This window comes from Propithecus coquereli, unplaced genomic scaffold (genome assembly GCF_000956105.1).
Source record: "Propithecus coquereli isolate 6110/MARCELLA unplaced genomic scaffold, Pcoq_1.0 Scaffold478, whole genome shotgun sequence".
NCBI classification, from domain to species: domain Eukaryota; kingdom Metazoa; phylum Chordata; class Mammalia; order Primates; family Indriidae; genus Propithecus; species Propithecus coquereli.
In genome coordinates, this window is record NW_012150596.1 from 1,868,811 (window position 1) to 1,887,578 (window position 18,768).

The window sequence follows — 18,768 nt, forward strand, 5'->3', positions numbered from 1 at the left end:
AAAAAAAAAAAAAAAAAAAAGAAAGAAAGAAAGAAACAAATCTCATTACCTCATTCCTTGGATCTTCTCTAAGCATCTGGCCCTCCCCTAAACATCCAAGGAAGACAGTATAGTGGAGAGGAGAACAAGGCCACCTAATGAGATTTTAAAAGAATAGAATATGACATCTGGTTGCCAGAGACAGTTTTAGCATATGAAAATATCTTGAAGGAAATGAACATTAGAGTAAGTTCTTTTAAAATACAAAGTGCTGAAAGCACCAATAATTGTAATTTAGTATTGAAAAAACCTAAACAGATTTCTTGTTGTGTGTGTTAAGATGGTTGTCTATGCTAAGGAAGTGGCTTCCCCTTGACTTAAACACACACACACACACACACACACACACACTCATAAACACATGCACTGTCACAAACACACACACACAAATACATGCACAAATATACTAGCCATCCCTCTGTGAAGGAAGCTTGCTCTCTCAGCAGTAGAAGGGTATGATAAGTATGGGAAACATTTGTCAGGTAATTAAAACTGTCTGTGGAAGGGACTTCACAGATAACTGGCTTTTAAAATTTTCTTTTCAAATGGGGGGTGGGAACCTGTTAGGGCAAACTAAATAAAAAATAGACTCAAAACAGTTTTAAAGGAGCATTCAAAACACTTAAAAGTCAGGCAGTTTCAAAACATAGTGTGAACTTGGTGTTTTCTTATCTCACTGTTTTAACTGATTAAAAAAAATAATTTCCAAACTGCCATGTAGACTGGGTAGGCCAAGGGGTTGCACAGCTGAAAATTCAGTTGCTTTAAATGGGTCTACACATCACACATAATTACAAAGCCAAAGTGCTGTTTCTATAGATCCATGCGTGAAAAATTAAAGAGTATACATAACCGCACATGATGCTTCTGTTTTGTTTCCAAGAAACTAATTCTGGACTTTTCACTCATTTTTTCCTTAGCATTTCATCTAGAGAAAAGTAATTAGTTCTCATCAGTCTTAAATAAACATTTTGTTTAGCGACTTTGGGGTTTGTACTCCAAAAGAAGAATATTAAAGGTCTGTGTGTTATAGGCTTTGTGTTAGTAGGCTTTTGAGCTATGTCCTTCTGACACATTTCAAGCAGGCATTTGTCAGATAAAATATATAATTTAGTTTGGAAAAGTAGTCACTCCTTTAATTGCAAAGTTTGGGAATTTGACTTGATTTTAAAATGCTAGGGATTTCAGTAATGTCCTGAAATAAAATACCTTAAGATTCCAGGAATACACTGATGAGGAAGAAATCCTTCACTGTGGAAGCCATGGAAGGATTTTATCTTTTAAGACTACCGGATAATTTTCAAAGTTAGCTGAGCCACGGTTCTCTGCACAAGTAAAGAGTTCTTAGTATAAGAAAAAGGCAGCCATATTCTCTCTAATCTTTCAATCATCTGAGAGAAAGAAGGGATGCAATTTGGGGTGGTGTTGTCATTTTTACATTGTAATGTGTGTTTTGTATGTGGCCACTTTCTATAAGAGCATGCATGCTTGAAACTGTGTGTATGCTATCTTCTTCCTACTTATCTTTGTTACTTCTATACCTAGAGTGTAACACCAGGTACAACACTGAGCACTCGCAGGGTGTCTTTAAATCAGAGTCCTGGCTTTTTCCTTTACAAACACATCGTTAAATAACATTCAAATGCCTGACTATGTCTGCAGGCTTGGAAGATTAAAGATACTTTCTAAAGCCCTGTGAAAGAAAGGGAATCAATTTAAGATGGAGAAAAAAATATGGATGAAGTTAGGACAGTCAAACCCAACAAAAATCCTTAAATGAGAAGGCTTGAGTGAATGAAAAGTGCTCTGGCTGTACTTTGAATCAAATACTGGCATTCCAACTTCGTATTGTAAACCTTTAATAGTCCTAGGCCTATTTCATTGCCCAATTGACCCTCCAAAAGCCTACTCATTTCTCAATAACCTTAAAGTGGCAGCCAGAGATAGGTTTGAATCCAGATTGTACCATAAACTGGCTGTGTGATCTGGGACAAGTCATTGGATTTCCTTCAACCTTCCTTTCCTTATCTATAAAACAGATAGTTGCATATACTTCACAAGATTGTTTTTTAAATTAAATGCAGTAACAAAGAGCTACTACTGTGCCAGAAATATAGTGGGTGCACTATAAATATTTGTCTCATTTATATTAACTCTCTGGATTAATGTAATTATTTAAGGCTTTCAATATCATAATCAGAATACTAATAAAAAGCAGAAAATACTGGTTTACCAGAAGTATAATATGGACCAAATAGTAAAAAATTTCTAAATGTCACTTTATTGGTGGCTCACTATACCATAAATTGGAAGACTTAATCTAGATTTAGAGATTATATATATATATATATATATATACACACACACATACATATATACACACAAGTGTGTGTGTATGCCATATTCTGGAAGAGCTACATATTTATAGTTCACTTTAAAATAATATTAGGTCATTTTTACTTGAAATGTATAAGTGGAACTTTTGGTATTGTAATATTTCCATTGAGACTTTAAAACATTTTTTGATAGAAAAATATTGTTATTATAAAAATTATGGTGTTACATTTTTGCTTCAGGGCTCCTTGCACTGGAATAATTTCAATTTGTGGGTTAGTACAATAATATGTGTGATTTGTTGTATGACTATACTGAGAAATCATACACTAAATCTAAATTACCACCGGTGTGGGCGTTTTTTTTTTTTTTTGAGGGGAGACTTAAAAGTAAGTTTTTATTTCTTAAAAGGTTTATCGAGGTATAGTTTTTATACAATAAATCTCACCCTTTTTAGTGTATAGTTCTATGAGTTTTGACATCTACCTAATTACCACCCAAATCAAGATACAGAGTACTTCCATCACCTCCCCAGAATCCCCCATATCTCTCTAAACTCAAGTTCTCCCTCTCCACCAACCTCTGGCAACCACTGATGTATTTTCTACCCTATAGTTTTGCCTTTTCTAATATGACATATAAATGAAATCTTAAAATATGTAGCTGTTTGGGTATAGCTTCTTTCATTTAGCATAATGCCTCAAGATCCATCCATATTGTTTTCCTTCCTGTCTATTGATGAGTAGTATTTCCTTTTATGGATATACAACATTTTGTTTATCCATTCATGAGCTGAAGGACTATCAGTGGGTTTTTAATTAAGTACATAACTTCATGATGACTAGAGAGAAACATTATGACATTTTATCTTTTCTCTAAGACTAGATATTGAGGCAACTAAAGACTAATAATTGAAAATTTTATAATTTCAAAAAATGATAGTTTTAATTCTAAGGATTAAATTCAAGGGACTCTTGGTTTAAGGAAAATGTAATTTTTGAAAAAGATTTTACAATGGAATGTGTATTTTTAATTAGGCTTTCCCTAGGTATTAGTATTTCTTGGTATTTAAGAACCTATTCTTCCTTTAGTATATTTCGGAACACATGTGTCCCATGATTTGGAACATTCCTAAGGTGCAGATATTATTGCTTCGGTTAGTGTAAATGAAGACGTGCAAAGGCAGAGGCAAAAGAGAAGCCTACCAGACACACAAAGCCACTCTGTTTCCTTGACAACTTCCAGGGTTCTGTGCCTAGCCACAATCTTCTGAACTTCTGAAGCTAATGCCTAAATCTGAAACTATTCTGCCTTCTTCTTTTTTTATCATTATCTAGAAACACATTTTGATGAAACTGATTCTTTTTATAAAATCATTTAAGAAGTCTTAAAAATGGAACAGCCATGGGTTGATTAGGAATTAGTTAAAAATTCTATAACTTGATAACTTTAAATATATCTATATATTATATATTTCCAACCCAGAGTCTATTTAATTGCTAAAGTAGCTGTAACCTTCTCTTTCAGGGAGTTTAGAAGAGTTCCTAAAGATGGATCAGTTGTATTTTTTTTTTATTAATTTGGCCTTGGGCAGAGAAAATCTATTCTTTCAAATAGGTCTTTTGACATGCTTATTGAAGGTGAGTCCAATGTAGCTTAAAAGCCTCAAAAGTGGAAGCACAATTTTATTTTCTGTGGGGGGGGCTGTTCTCCTTTCCCCACACACTCCTAAATAAGTAGCTAATTGTTAAAAGGAACAGACTAAAGTGGTTAAAAAAAGGTCTCAGTCTGCAAGACACTTCAAAACCAATTTTGAATTCCCTTCCTTCAAGGTGTGAAAAGTATGTCTGACAGCAACAGAATGTAGACTTTGAACTTTTTCTTCAAAATAAGCTGAGGAAAAGTGCAAGATTGGGAAACTGAATTATCATAGAGTGCATTCACTGTTTAAGATAGTTGATCAGTCAGTTTGGAGAGAGATTATAGTCTTGTGTTTTCATTTCTTTCTAGGAGAAGTACTTTTCGTCTTTTCCCAGTTTAATTACTCCCCAGGGCTCAACTTCTGGTTTGGCTTTTTCTGGGGTTGGCCACCTTTCATTAGCCTGTGTACTTTCAGGCCAGCTTACCCAATTTAAAACTCTTGGTCTCAGAGCCCAGACATCAAATTATCAGATAGTTTGTTTTCCTTTCTGTGTAATTTTCTGCATTCAAATTTTAATAAGGAAAAGCAAACCAAATCCAAAGAATTTGATATTTCTTGTTCTTTATTTTCTTCTTTCTTTAACATAATCCAGGACCCAGCTGATTCCAGAAATGGAACAAAAATCATGTACAGGACCAGGGAACTGGGGAACAAGGGCTTCTCATCCTTTTAGAGGAAACTCAGTAACCAAGAGAATTAGAAACCACATGTTTACTGCACAATTTAAACAAGATGTTTCCAGACAGCCCTTCCCCCACATCATTTAATTGGTTTTCATTTTGTCACTTTTCGCTGTAACTGAACCAAGTTCTTTGCTGATAATAAAACATTGTGTGAAGAAGTAATTTTGAAGCTGTTCACATAAAGACATGCTGAAGCTATATTCTAGAATCTTTTTCCTAATAATATTTCCACAGTTTGCTAATAGTGTAGTATAATTCCCAGCATTGCTCTCCAAATATTTTACAATTTTAAATAGAGGCTACACACCAAAGTGCTCCAATTTGCACTGTTTAATAATCACTCTGCATATTTGACAAATTGGAAAATCACTTTATAACATGTAAATGACTTATAAACATGAAAAGAATCTAAGAGTTTAGTTGCTTTCTAAAAAGAAGTATGAAATTTAAGTAAGAAAGAGGAATATATTTGACAGCAATTTAATACACTAAGACTTTCCTACTCCTATAAGACAAGTTTTGGTTTATCATCTAGAAAATGAGGATGACGCCTACCTCATAGGAATGTGGCGAGGATGAATTAATGATGTCTGCCAAGTGCTTTTTCCATTTTGAGGATAAAATCGTCTGATGATTTTTACTATTATATAGTGTGCTTTTCTCACAGTTTGAAGGGTTATGGAAACTTGGTGCCATAAGAATCTGGAGACTGAATGGAGAGGAGAGAAATGGGCTGAGACCAGCCCTTGCAAGACCTTTGCTTGCTGTTCATGAGAACTTGAAAAAATGGAGGAGCCAAAGTATGCCAGTGTGTAGCAACAATAATAACCACTGCTCTAACATGCTGCATCTCAACCAAAATATAAAACAACTCTGACTCCTGTGGTAGATTTACTTCCTTTGGGGGCTCTATGGTTCCTATGCTTTTGAGATCACTTTGGCTCCAGGGGCTGGTTTTCATCCTTGTGGGTACAGAAACACAGTTTATTCTTATCACCAAGGGGTGTTCTGGTTGCAGTGAATGAATTCACTTTTAAAATCCCCACAAGAGACTAAATGTAAATCAGAAAGTTGGTTAATTAGTTTACTATGAGAGTGGCCCCTAGGCTGATAAATGGGACCAGCTGTCTGATAGGCACTCTACTTGGTAATGTAATCTACCACTTGGAAGTTTCATGAGCAGAAGAGTCACAGCAAAGGGAAAGAGAAATTGGGTTTCTAGGATGTTTCTATCAAGTTCTGGGGTCCTAAAAACTCCCTGTTCTTCACTTTTGGTACATTTCTGTCTAAACAACTAAAATTGCTGCCTGGAACAGATCACTCTCTCCTGACTATGCTGTAGAAACACTGAGAAATTCTTATTCTCTTATTCTGTAATTTTTTTTCTGGATTACATGTTGATGCTACAACTTCTAATTTCCATGCTTATAACTTTTTTATTCTTTGAAAATATATAATTTTAAGAATCCCTTTTATGTTGAGTGAATTTCATCTCTTTATTATCTTAGGAAAGACTTGTTATAATAACCTAACTCTATCCCTAGCCTTGAGTCTCCCAGTTAGACTTTTTCTGATCTAGACTCACAGAGTGTTAGAGTCGAACAAAATCTTAGAGATCAATTAATGCAACCCTCTCATTTTGTAAATTGGAAAGCTATGGCCCAGAAAACAAAGTGACTTTTCCCTAAGGTTAAAAAGTGAATAAGTGGCAGAAATTGGACTATTACTAACTGGCTCTTAGTTTAGTTTTTTAGACATAACATACCTTTTCTGTTTTACATGGCGTGTATTTCACCTTTTCCCTAATTTCTGACATTGAACCCAAGATCTAACTTAGTTTTGCATCTACTGAAATGCTTTTCAAATTTGTATATATTTTTAAAAAGATATTTTTTCTCATCAAGAACTATGTTACTTGACAGAGAGTATCATATCTAACGGGAGAGTGATTTGTTTCTCCAAGTTGTATACTGCCAACAGGAATGTCAATTAATAAAATGATCTTTAGAAAAGCTCTGCTTTACTTTCTCAGACCTATATTTTGCCTCCACATCCATCACGGATAGTGCTGGCCGTACAATCAACCCTACATAGATATTTCTTGATAAATTCACCAGTTAAGCTTTGACTGAGAAGGGTGAGTCTAACTAATTGTACTGAAATTCATCCTAGAGACTTTAGCACAGAGGTGAGAATTGATATTCCCTTATTCTATAAACATGTCTTAATTTAAAAATACCCTAAACTGCTATTTTGAATCTCCAGGGTTCCTCATTTCTATGTCATGACCAGCCAACCAGCTACTCAAGCCCATACTCCGAAAGATGTCCTTCATACTTATTTCCAAACTTCACCCTTTAAATCACATTCATCAAGTCTTGACATTTTTACCTCCAAAATGTAGTAAATCTATTTACTCTTTATCATCTCTAAGGCCACAACACTAGTTTAAGCTACCATCACTTCTTACCTGGACAACTCAATAAACTTAACCGGTCTTGTTTCTACTCCTATCTCCCTTTATTCTGTACTTCAAACTGCAGCAGGAAGGGTCTTTGAGGAAACAGTAAGATCATATTTCCTACCTAATTTCACTCCCGTCCCTAGCCCTGGAGTAAAATCTTTCAATCACTTTCTAATACTCCTAGAATAAAGACTGCTGTCATTACCATGCCAGTCCCATTTGCTCCTACTCTTATCCTTGCTTCCTATTTTCCAGCAATGGTAACCTTTTAGTTCCTAAAACAAGCCAAACTCTTTCCCATAATTGGGCATTTGTCTACTCTGTTCTTCCTTGATGGTCCTGTTTGGAGATCCAGAGAAGCTTCATAAAGTCAGCATTTGAGCTATGATTTGAGAGATAGGTAGGATTCCCACAGAGAAGGATGATTCATTTTAAGATTATGACATGTAAACAATTTTCTAATTGATCTGGGAGTTTTGTTCAAATTATTATTTGAATTTGGAAGAATTTCATATTATTGATCATTTCAAGATGTCCCATCCTGTTAGTAAGTGTTCTTTCTTGAATATTGAACCCTATCTGCTGCACTAGTACTTTGCTCTCACTGTTACAGTTGAATATGTAGTCAGGTTGAAATTATTAATATACATCATTGAGACTGATAGTTAACAATAACTGCAAAATTTATTTCTTTTCAACAGCTTCACAATAGCATCCAGCCAATTAAACAATGAACCTAATATAGTATAAAATATTCCCTACCTGTAGAAGAGATTGCATGCTAATTGTTGTTAACCTGGGAAATTATTCCTCTGAGTAAACTGACACTCTTGAAGAAACATTTCTTCATTAAGGCTACCAGGGCTCTGTTTAGTGTACTGAAATAGTAATTTACAGAGTGGTACGTTATTGGCCTCAGAAATTTAAAACAACTCCCAAAGTGCCTGACACACTCATTTTGTTTTCATCACCTCATATACAAGCAAAACAATCCAGAGCCAAATGTTTGATTGGATTATACAAGTTTTGGGTAACATATTTGACATCCAATTAGTTTTTTTCTTAGGTTAATGATAAAATTGGTTTGTATTGCTTGAGGTCACACCAATTAAGAGAAAATAAGTAAGAGGGATGTGTGTGTGTGTGTGTGTGTGTGTGTGTGTGTGTATGTGTGTTGGGGTGGAGGTGGGTGAAAGGTTGGGGAAACAGGCAGAAAGCCAGTTTAGAGTGTCAGTCCTTCTGTAGATAATTCATTGCTTGCATAATCCACATTTAGAACTGACTATATGAAGTAAAATCCTAATTTAATGCAATGGGTCAAGATTGAGGTCATCCATAAGAGAGTTTCCATAGAAAGGGAAGGACTGTGCATAAATATTATAAGAGCTGGGTAGAATTTTAAGGGTGGTTAAATTTCCATCCTTTGTTGTTGAGACCACTCACAACTCCCCACTTCCATGTCATTCACTTACCACCATCACTACCACCACTATGATAGTCACTTCCTGTTCTGATACAGGGCAGAGGAAGACAAGAGGGTGAGAGAGAGAGATCAATAAGGTTATATAACTAGGTTTCTTGGTGACAAAGACACAATTGAGTAGATGGATATGATCCTTCTTTAGGACCAGCACAAGCAGGACAGAAGCTGAAGGACAAGAAGACATGCTTTGACAATCCTAATAGGGGTGGGAACACATTTCTTATATTCCTCCTGCCAGAGAACCTTGTACTGTGTATAATACAATTACAGTTGTCCAGTAAATAGAGTAGCAGATTATGTACCCATAATCCCACTCACTAGCTGCTTGACAAACCTCCTTGCCAAGATCATCACAGAGAACCAGGAATTTCACAAAAAGACTCTGAGAAGCCCAGGAAGGGATTACAAATCCCTGCAATTAACAGTTATTTCTTTCATAGGCACTGGATAGCTCAAATTTCATTATACTTTTGAATAAATGAATTCATTGACTGATAGTTTCATTCACTCATTCTTTCATTCCAGAAACAATATACCCTCACACATTGCTTAACAATGGGTATACTTTCTGAGAAATGTGTCATTAGATGACTTCATCATCATGTGAACATCACAGTGTACTTACACAAACCTAGATGGCATAGCCTACTACACACCTGGGCTCCATGATACAGCCTATTCCCCTAGGCTACAAACCTGTACATCATGTTACTATGCTGAATACTGTAGGCAATTGTAACACATTAGTAAGTTTTTTTGTATCTAAACATAGAAAAGGTACAGTAAAAATACATATAATCTTATGTATGTGTGTGTATATATATCTATATATATCTCTTATCTATTTACTATATCTATTGTGTCTGCCAGGAAATCTGATGTCCTGGAGATACAGAGAGGAATAAGATGTGGTCTCTGTTTTTAAGGGGTTCTTACTCCAGTGTGACACAGACAAGTAAATAGATGATGATAATACAGGGGACAGAGTTTAGTTCTGGTTCTCTGGTGGGAGCAAGAAGGCAAAGAACTGTGAGACTGCCTGCGAGGGAGCCTTCAAGGGCACTGGACACGTGACCAATGAGAATGTGAACTCTTTGCCTTGCCTGAACACTGTAGGGAAATTAAGGGAAAATACTGATGGACAAGAACAGATGAGCTCAGATTAAGTGACATGAAAGGTGAGGCATGGTGGCATATTTCTATTAATATATGATTTATTCATAGAGAAAAGAAAGAAAGAAACAGTAAAGTCGTTGGGGTTCTACTCAAGCCATTGCTGACAAAAGGAAGTTGATGATCCGGAAGCCTGGTTGGAAAGTACGATCAAGCTTCTGAGAAGAGATGGAGTCCTGCAACCGGTATAAGGGGTCCCAATGCCTGCCCAGCCCTGGGGAGACAGTCCTGGGATATCAGCAGAGGGGCCGCACTGGGACCTTTCAGAAATGTGTTTCTCTTTAGTTCCAGATTACTTAGAAGCTTTTTGCCTTGTTTAGACTCTTTAAAAAAATTAAAAAGGTGATCTCCATGACAAAATGGTACATGTGTTTTTGAAAATGCTGTAGCAAGCCGTCAAGATGATTTGGCAGATTCAGAAGAGCCTGATAAATTCCTCCTAGCAAGTATCAAGGGAGAGGTACCTTTGAGTTTCCAGCCTTATGTTACAGATGCTCTGAATGGTGAGCTTCCAAAGAAACTTTTGGAGTATCTAATATTTCTGAGAAAAGCATTCTGGTTCCCATTTTACAGCAACACAGAGGCAGGCTTAGCAACTAATGGATTTTACATCTGGAAAAAGGGAAAAGAACAAAATATTTGGTCAATGACTAAAATATTTCCACATCATCTAGCCTTCAAAAGATCACCTATGAGACACTTCAGTTTTAGAACCGTAGAAGTTAAATAAAGTAAGTAATTAATTCAAACTCTACTACTTTGGGAATACTTTTCAATATTCTGCTTAGTGTAGATTACACCGGGGAAAATGTGGAGTTGAATCAGGTGGCTCAACCACATAAGCTTGCCACTGCATCTGCTTTTTGAAAGAGAGAGGGAGTTAATTTAATTTTAGGAAGGCCTCCCAGGGCTCCAGAAGGAGTAGAGCAGAAGGGACCAGCATTTTTGTTCTTTTCTGAAGGATTTTAATTTATTTTCTCTTCTGAGTATCCAAAGAGGCTCTAGAATGCCCTCTGAAGCCCTCCTTTATCATCCTTTAAATCTTTATGCTGCTTTCTTCTTCTAGGTGCCTGGGGAATGAAGAACAAAACAGAATAAGCATGGAGCGCAAATAATTTATAGCGATGACTCTATATTGATATACATAGGTATGAGAGTCAAGGAACAAAACTGTATTGAAACAATTTATATGCAATTTTGTAACCACTGGGATTCAGGTACTCAACAAATCCTGAGTCAACGTGGATTTGAGATCAGTGTGACCATCCCTTTTCAGAGTATTATTCACCTCTCACTTCAACATTTTTTTTGGCTACCAAGTAGGAGGGGCCCAGGTGGGTTACTGTCTGGCTACTAGCCCAAGAACCAGAAGGACAATCTTTGAAGTCATTATGGACATTAACAATGTCCCTTTGGGGACTCTTAACCTGTGGCTTGAGCCCGAAAGAAATTTGATTGTCAAGCTGCACCTTACAGATGATTTTGAAACAGATTTTAACCAAGCAGTTAAAGTTAACTTTACAATTGATTACAGCCACCTTGCACCTGAGCTCGTTTTGTATGATCACCTTATCCAGGGCATTATCTTGCCAGAGATAATCAGGCCAGTGTCTCAGTCCTGCTGCATTTTGTCTTGTCTTAATCTTTGATTTTCCTTTCCTTTCCTTTGTCTTTCTTCTTGTGTTTGCTTTGGGAAGCTTACAGCTCCTTAATGATAATTGTAAATATTTACTATGTGGCAGACATCCTCTTAAATATTTCAGATGCATTATATGATTTAATTTTCTAAAAACCCAGTGATGTTGGTCCTATTTTTCTTTCCATGTAGCAGATGAGGAAACTGCGGCTTGGTGAACTTAAGTATTTAACTATAGTTGTCACCTTTTGCTGAGGTTACAAACAAATAATCCCAGTATCTCTGGGCTTAAATCAGAGTCTGGAAAATTTGTTTTTCTTAAAGAGCCAGATAGTAAATATTTTAAGCTTTGTAGGTCATACAGTCTGCCACAACTACTCAACTCTGCCACTGTAGCACAAAGGCAGCTATATATACTGTGTAAACAGATAAACATGGCTGTGTTCCCTGAAAACTTTATTGATGGGCATATGTCATGTGATGTTCATATGTCATGAAATATTCTTCTTCTTTTGATGTTTTATCAACCATTCAAAATATAAAAAACAACTATTGCAAGAATGTGGAAACAACTCAAGTGCCCGTCAATCCATGAGTGGATTATTAAAATTTGGTATATGTTTACAATGGAATATTACTCAATTATAAGAAACGACAGTGATCTAGCACCTCTTATACTTTCCTGGATTAAACTTAAGCCCATTATTCAAAGTGGGGCACCAAAAGAACAGAACGGGATCCATTTGCATTCACCATCAAATTGGTACTAACTTATCAACACTAGGTTGATCACATGGCAGAAATACTCTCTAGGGATTAGGCGGATGAGGGGGCAAATCTACAACTGAAGGACACGGGAGCACTAAAGGGAGGGAAGGGCATGCCTTTAACCCGCATTTGGGTGAGGCAAAGACATAAAGTGTAACTATAATGTTTGTACCCTCACAAAACCCTGGAATAATAAATAAATAAAAAAATATAAAAAACATTTTTAGCCCACAGGGTGTACAAAAATGGTGGTGGGCCATATTTGTCCCTGCAGGCTGTAGTTTGTGGACCCTTAACTTAAACTCCTATTTATTTCTTGTTTACATTATAAGAAGGCTGCAGTTCAGCTGCAGATCTACTAGGCTCTATCCAGTTTAGGCTATGGGTGGCTCCACAATTCTTCTCATTCTGGAACCCAGGCTGAAAAGTAGTCACTATGTGGGGCATACTGTTTTCACAAGACAAGAAAAAGAGGGACAGAGCCAAATTACACAAGATCATTGTCTTAGTCCATTTGGGCTGCTATAAGAAAACTGTCATAGTCTGCGTGGCTCGTAAACAAGAGAAATTTATTTCTCATGCTTCTGGAAGCTGGAAAATCCAAGATCAAGACTCTGGCAGATTCAATGTCTGGTGAGGGCCTGCTTTTTGGTTCACAGAGGGTGCCTTTTTTCTGTGTCCTCACATGGTGGAAAGGGAGAATGAGCTCCCTCCGATTCATGAGGGGCTCTGCCTAATCACCTCCGAAAGGCCCTACCTTCTAATACCATCATCTTCAGTGTTAGGATTTCAACATACGAATTTCGTGGGGACATAAACATTTGACCTTAGCACCCATTTAAAGCTCGTCTGTGCTTATACATAGTATATGTCATGTCCACTCATATTCCATTTGCCAAAGCAGGCTAGATGGCTAAGTCCAAAGGCAACAGGGCAGGAAGGGAAGCCATATTCAGGGAGGGAATGTATCATTGTAAACTAGTAAACTAGCAATACAATTTACCACTTGGAATAAGATTGTATGATGGGACTTGAGGTCCAGGGTTTCATATTCCCAAATCTGTGCTCTTAGCCACTATGTTATGCTGCCTCCATCTTTGTTAGGCCTTCACTTCCCCCACACTGTCTTGACATTACTCTTCGTTAACTATTCAGCTTCTATCTGTCGTAGCTCTCCTGTACCAGTATTCCTTTCCTCTGGAGTTGCTCTTACTGTGCTCTCAGTCTTTACCACACTGTGTGGATTTCCTTGCACATTCTGCTGTCCTCCAGATGAAAGCAGCAGGACTCACTGCATCCCTCAGACCACAAAGGCACCCACATAGGATGCCTGGATGCACAATTCACTGTTTTCCCTCTCATTCTCTGCATGAATGATGGAAAGGGCTATGCATCTCCTTCAGGAAGTCTGCTTGTTTCACTGGAAAAGGTCTGGATTCCTGGCAGAGGACACCAGGAATAAGCTTCAATTGCTTTGCCGACCTTCTGCCATCAATCCCCTTCCAGAAAACAATAGCTGACATTTGTATCAGGCTTTATAGTTTACAAAACCTCTTCCCTGTATTACTCCACTTGAACTTCATAACCATATGGAGAAGCAGACAAAATTATTACCATTTTCCAGATCAAGAAACTGAGTCTGAGATAAAGTTAAAAGTTTTTTTGAGGGTCATGGAGTTATTCAATGATTTAGTTAGTTAATGGTGAAGCTGGAACTCAAACCCAGGGATCTTTCCACTTACCCAGAAACACACCCTGTCTTTGATGTCTCCTAGTTTCCTCCCTTTAAAGCATTCCTACTACCGCTATTAGGCAGGATTAGAGTCCTTCCTCCCCTGGGATTTCAAGAACCTTAAAAGGACTGGCAAAGTGAGGTTTAACTCTTTACTGTGCATTGTGTGAGGACTACATAAAAAGTCATAGTCACTTGAAGGTAGAAAATTGTGATTGCTAGTACACTGGAGTCCTAGCCTACCTACTTTCTGAGCTATTTCAACCTTCAGGATCTGGTTTAATTATGCCTCCTATGTAAAGCCCCTTTCCATCTTCCCCAAGTAGAGGAATAAGTCATCCTCTTTTTTGTGCTCTCATAGTCCCCAAGCTTCCTTTTCCCATAGACTCTATCACTGGGTTGTAATTGTTTATTTGCTAGTGTGTCTCTCCCACTAGGCCCTGTGATTACAGACCCTATCAGTTTCACCTTTGTACTCCCTATCACAGCAGTTATCCCTCTGTCTTGCACTTATGTGGTCACTTGCCTGTCTGCTCTACTGAACTCCACAAGGACAGGCACCCCACCCAAGTTCTTTACTAGTGTACCCCCATGCTTGTGCCAAGCATTGTGCCTGGCACATAGTAGATGTAAATAGCCAGTGAATGTTAGGCTTTGGTTGTTTTCTACTTTGATCCACCTTGTAGTTATAATTAGACACAGTGAAAACCACCTTCTCCTGCCCCAGTATTTTTATAAAGTAATCAAATAATCAAATTCAGAGGGCAATTGGAAAGGTGGCACCATTGTTATCTTGTTGGTCTCAACCCCAAGGGTTTGGCTAGAGATCGGAGTGGTGGTAGGTCTTGACTTTAGTTCCAGGGATCCCAACCAAATGTGTTTCTTCTCTCACACTGTATATTCTCTTGAGGCCAGCAAGTGAACCATTTAGTAAAAGCTGAGTGGAGAGTGGAGACGAAGACAAACACCATTCCAATTCCTTTTGTTTCCTTACTCAGATTCCAGTCATCTGAGCAATATACTATTTAAAATCTTGAAAATCTTCAACATAGCATCAAAAAGGTGAAAGAGGAAAGCCCCTTTTATCAGCTTGCTTTCTGATGATGTTCTCACCCTACAAGCACTTGAGTTCTGAAGCAAAACCCAGCATGATATAAATAAGTTCCAATCACTCTGATTTGCAATTTTCCTGGACAATGGAAAACCATTTGCTTGTCCATGAAAGTCCATTTTTTCCCATCTGTACATGAACTCCAGTCAAAATTATTAGGAAACTCTTAGCCTGCTGAGCATAATCTATTCAAGCTCATGTTTGTCAGAAGCTACCAGAAGCTTTGTGTCTTCTAGTACACCGTCGGTATAATTCAATATGTGATGAACAAAGTTATGTTGCTCAGGCATGGTTAAAATTAAGAGAGAGCAGCTTTTATCCAATATGGTCAGAAATGCATCTTACAGATGGAAGCTATGACGGAATGCCAGTTTAAATAAGCAGCCCCTATATTGTGCAAAACACCCACGTATACTCCTTCAAACCTCAATGCACTCCACTCGTTCTGTATTTTGTCATCATGGGCAGACAGAGAAATTCAAGCCAAGATGCATGATTTAGCAGATGTTTTGCAAAAGGTTCCATTCTTCTGGTCATCAGCACATGTGGAGCTGTCAGGAGCCCTGTAAAGATTTTACAAGCCTTATAAGTCATAGTTTATTGAGCCTGGGATGGAATTTAATATATCATCATGGCTCTGGAAGTTCCCTCCTTTTTGTCTGATATAGTCTATAGCTGTATTTACCTTTAAACCAAAAATGTTGGATACAAAAATGAACAGGCAAAGCTCCCCTTTGCTGCCCCTGTGTCGTTGCTGCATGATGGCAACACTCTCACTTTCTTCTTCAGGACTGCTGCTATCAGCAAGCCGAATTGGTATTTTAGCTGGTTTTTAGTTCATTTTATTTTCCTTTAGAGGAAATGTTTTTCAAAGTTTCTTAATGACCCTAAAATTTTACAAAATTACTCAGCAATCCCATTTTATCAAAATTGTCATGCTGTATGAAGTTCCAATCATGCCCAAAAGAGTTTGGATGTTCCAAGATCTTATAGCATTTATCAAAGCTGGGCTAAAAAGTGGCATACAAAGCTTTACGTAAAATCTAATATTCCAAGTAACTGGGATGCCTGGACAGTTTAGTACACATATATGTTGAGCTTGTTTTGCCAAATTTGAAGAGTATGTGAGCAGATTCATTTGGAGTACTGGGAAGAAAATAGAATAGAAATTGCAGCTGCCACTGTTGAACACATGGCTCTCAGCAACTTTGTGAGATGGACGTCTTTTTCTTAAAGTCCCCATTTTATAGGTGAGGAACCTGAAGCTTAGAGAGATGAAGTACCAGGCCTAAGATAACACAAGTCTTTGAGAGGCTAGAACTGGGGTTTCTTGGCTTTTTATTACACCACAACTTTCCACTTTAGCTATAGGAGGGATGGTCTGGTATAACCTTGGAAAGAGCGAGGCATTGAAGCCGGACAGATATGGGCTTAAACCCCCTTAGGAAGAAATGCTTTTCCCTGTCATTTCTTCCCACCCATATCCATTTCTTCCTTAAATCTTTTCCTGACCTTTCTTTTTCTCTTTTGCCCTCAACAACTACACGTGTTACTGTCCTTTGAATCCCTGGAGCACATTGTTTGTAACTCTTTTGATCACAGATTATTGTATTTGAACTATAATAATTTGTTCATTCTTTGATTTTCTATATAGCTATCTTTGGGAGTTTCTCATGTGCAAGGCCATGTGCTCAATATTCTGGGGACTCAGAGATAAAATACATACAGGCAATGCCTACAAGGAGCTTACCCTCTAGTACAAGAGATAAGGCATGCTCATAAGAATAATAAGTGGTGCTCTTTATTGAATAACTATTATGTGCCAGGTCCTGTGCTAGGCATTTTACAGGTATATGTCCAATTGATTCCTTCCAACAGTCCTGTGATAGAGATATTATAAATCCCATTTCCTTTTTAATGTTCTTTTTCTTTTTAAAACAATTTTTTTAATTTTTAATAACTGTGGGTTATAAATCCCATTTTCAAGGTGAGGAAACTGAGGTTAAGGGGAGGTTAAATGACTTATTCAAGGTCACACAGCTTAAGTGGAGAAGCTTGGATTTAAGGCCAAGTCTGATTGTCAAGGTCCGTGTTTGCTACTTCACTAAACTGCCTCTCTATATAATACTAGATAGAAAGTAAGTGAAAGTGCCAGGAGAGAGGTACAACAAATGTCCTAAGGGAGTTCAGAGGAGGAACAAAGTTCTCATAGTGGTCATTTTGGCACTCCTTCTTTTCTCTTCTACCTCCATCCCCCAACCACAGGAACTGGAGACTCAAGCATGGGGATCATCTTTTTCCATCTTTGTGTCCTCAGTGCCTGGCCCAGTGTTGTGAGAATATGGCAGGTGTTCAGATATGTGGGTGGAATTGAATACAGTGACTGATTACAAGAATTGGGGGCAATTGAGAGTTGCTCCACATCAGGTATCATTCATTCCCCAACTGCAAACTTGCTGGAGAGCTCTACTTGGGCTCCCCCTGTGTGTGGCCCTGAGTGGGGATACAGTCACAAAGGCAGAGAAGGGACTTAAAACACATTTCATTGTAGGTTTTGCTAATTTTTATTAGCTACATTTCTATGACTTGGGAGGGGGATTTTGGTACTTCCTTTGTTCATGGAAATGTTTATGTATCAATAAAGGCATGCTTGAGTGAGACTTTAGGGAAGTCATTTCCTTTCATATTTCTTTTCCAGGATAAATACTGGGTATTCTGTAATGATTTTGACTTTTGAATGCAGTTAGGAGGCAGTACAATGTGGAAGGGGTAACACAGTATCATGGCTAAACATGTAGTCTTCAGAATCAGGTCAATATGGGTTTGAATTCTAGCTTCGCAACTTAGTAACTGTGGGAACTTGGAAAAGTCATTTAACCTCTCTGAGCCTCAGTTCCTTCATCTTTAAGATGAGGTTAATGATAAGAGAAAATATTTGCAAGCCTTACATCTGATAAGGGGTTAATATCCAAAATACATAAGGAATGCAAACAACTCAAGAGCAAGAAAACAAATGACCCGATTAAAAAGTGGGCAAAGGACCTGAATAGACATTTCTCAAAGGAAGACATAGAAATGGCCAATAGGTATATGAAAAAATGCTCAACTTCACTAACTATCTGGGAAATGTACATTAAAACCACAATGAGATATCACCCCATAGCTGTTAGAATAGCTTCTATCAAAAAGACAAAAAATGACAAGTCTTGGCCATGAGAAAAGGGAACAACTGTACACTGTTGGTGGGAATGTAAATTGGTACAGCCATTATGGAAAACAGTATGGATATTCCTTAAAAAATTAAAAATAGAACTACCATATGATCCAGTAATTCCACTTCTTGGTATATATCCAAAGGAAATGAAATCAATATGTTGAAGAGTTATTTGTACTTTCATGTTCATCGCAGCACTTTTCATAATAGCCAAGATATGATATCAAACTAAGTATCCAGTGATAGATAAATGAATAAAGAAAATGCAACACACACACACACACACACACACACACACACACACACACTATGGAATACTATTTGGCCTTAAAAAAGAAGGAAATTCTGGCCGGGCACGGTGGCTCACGCCTGTAATCCTAGCACTTTGCGAGGCCGAGGCGGGCGGATTGTTTGAGCTCAGGAGTTCGA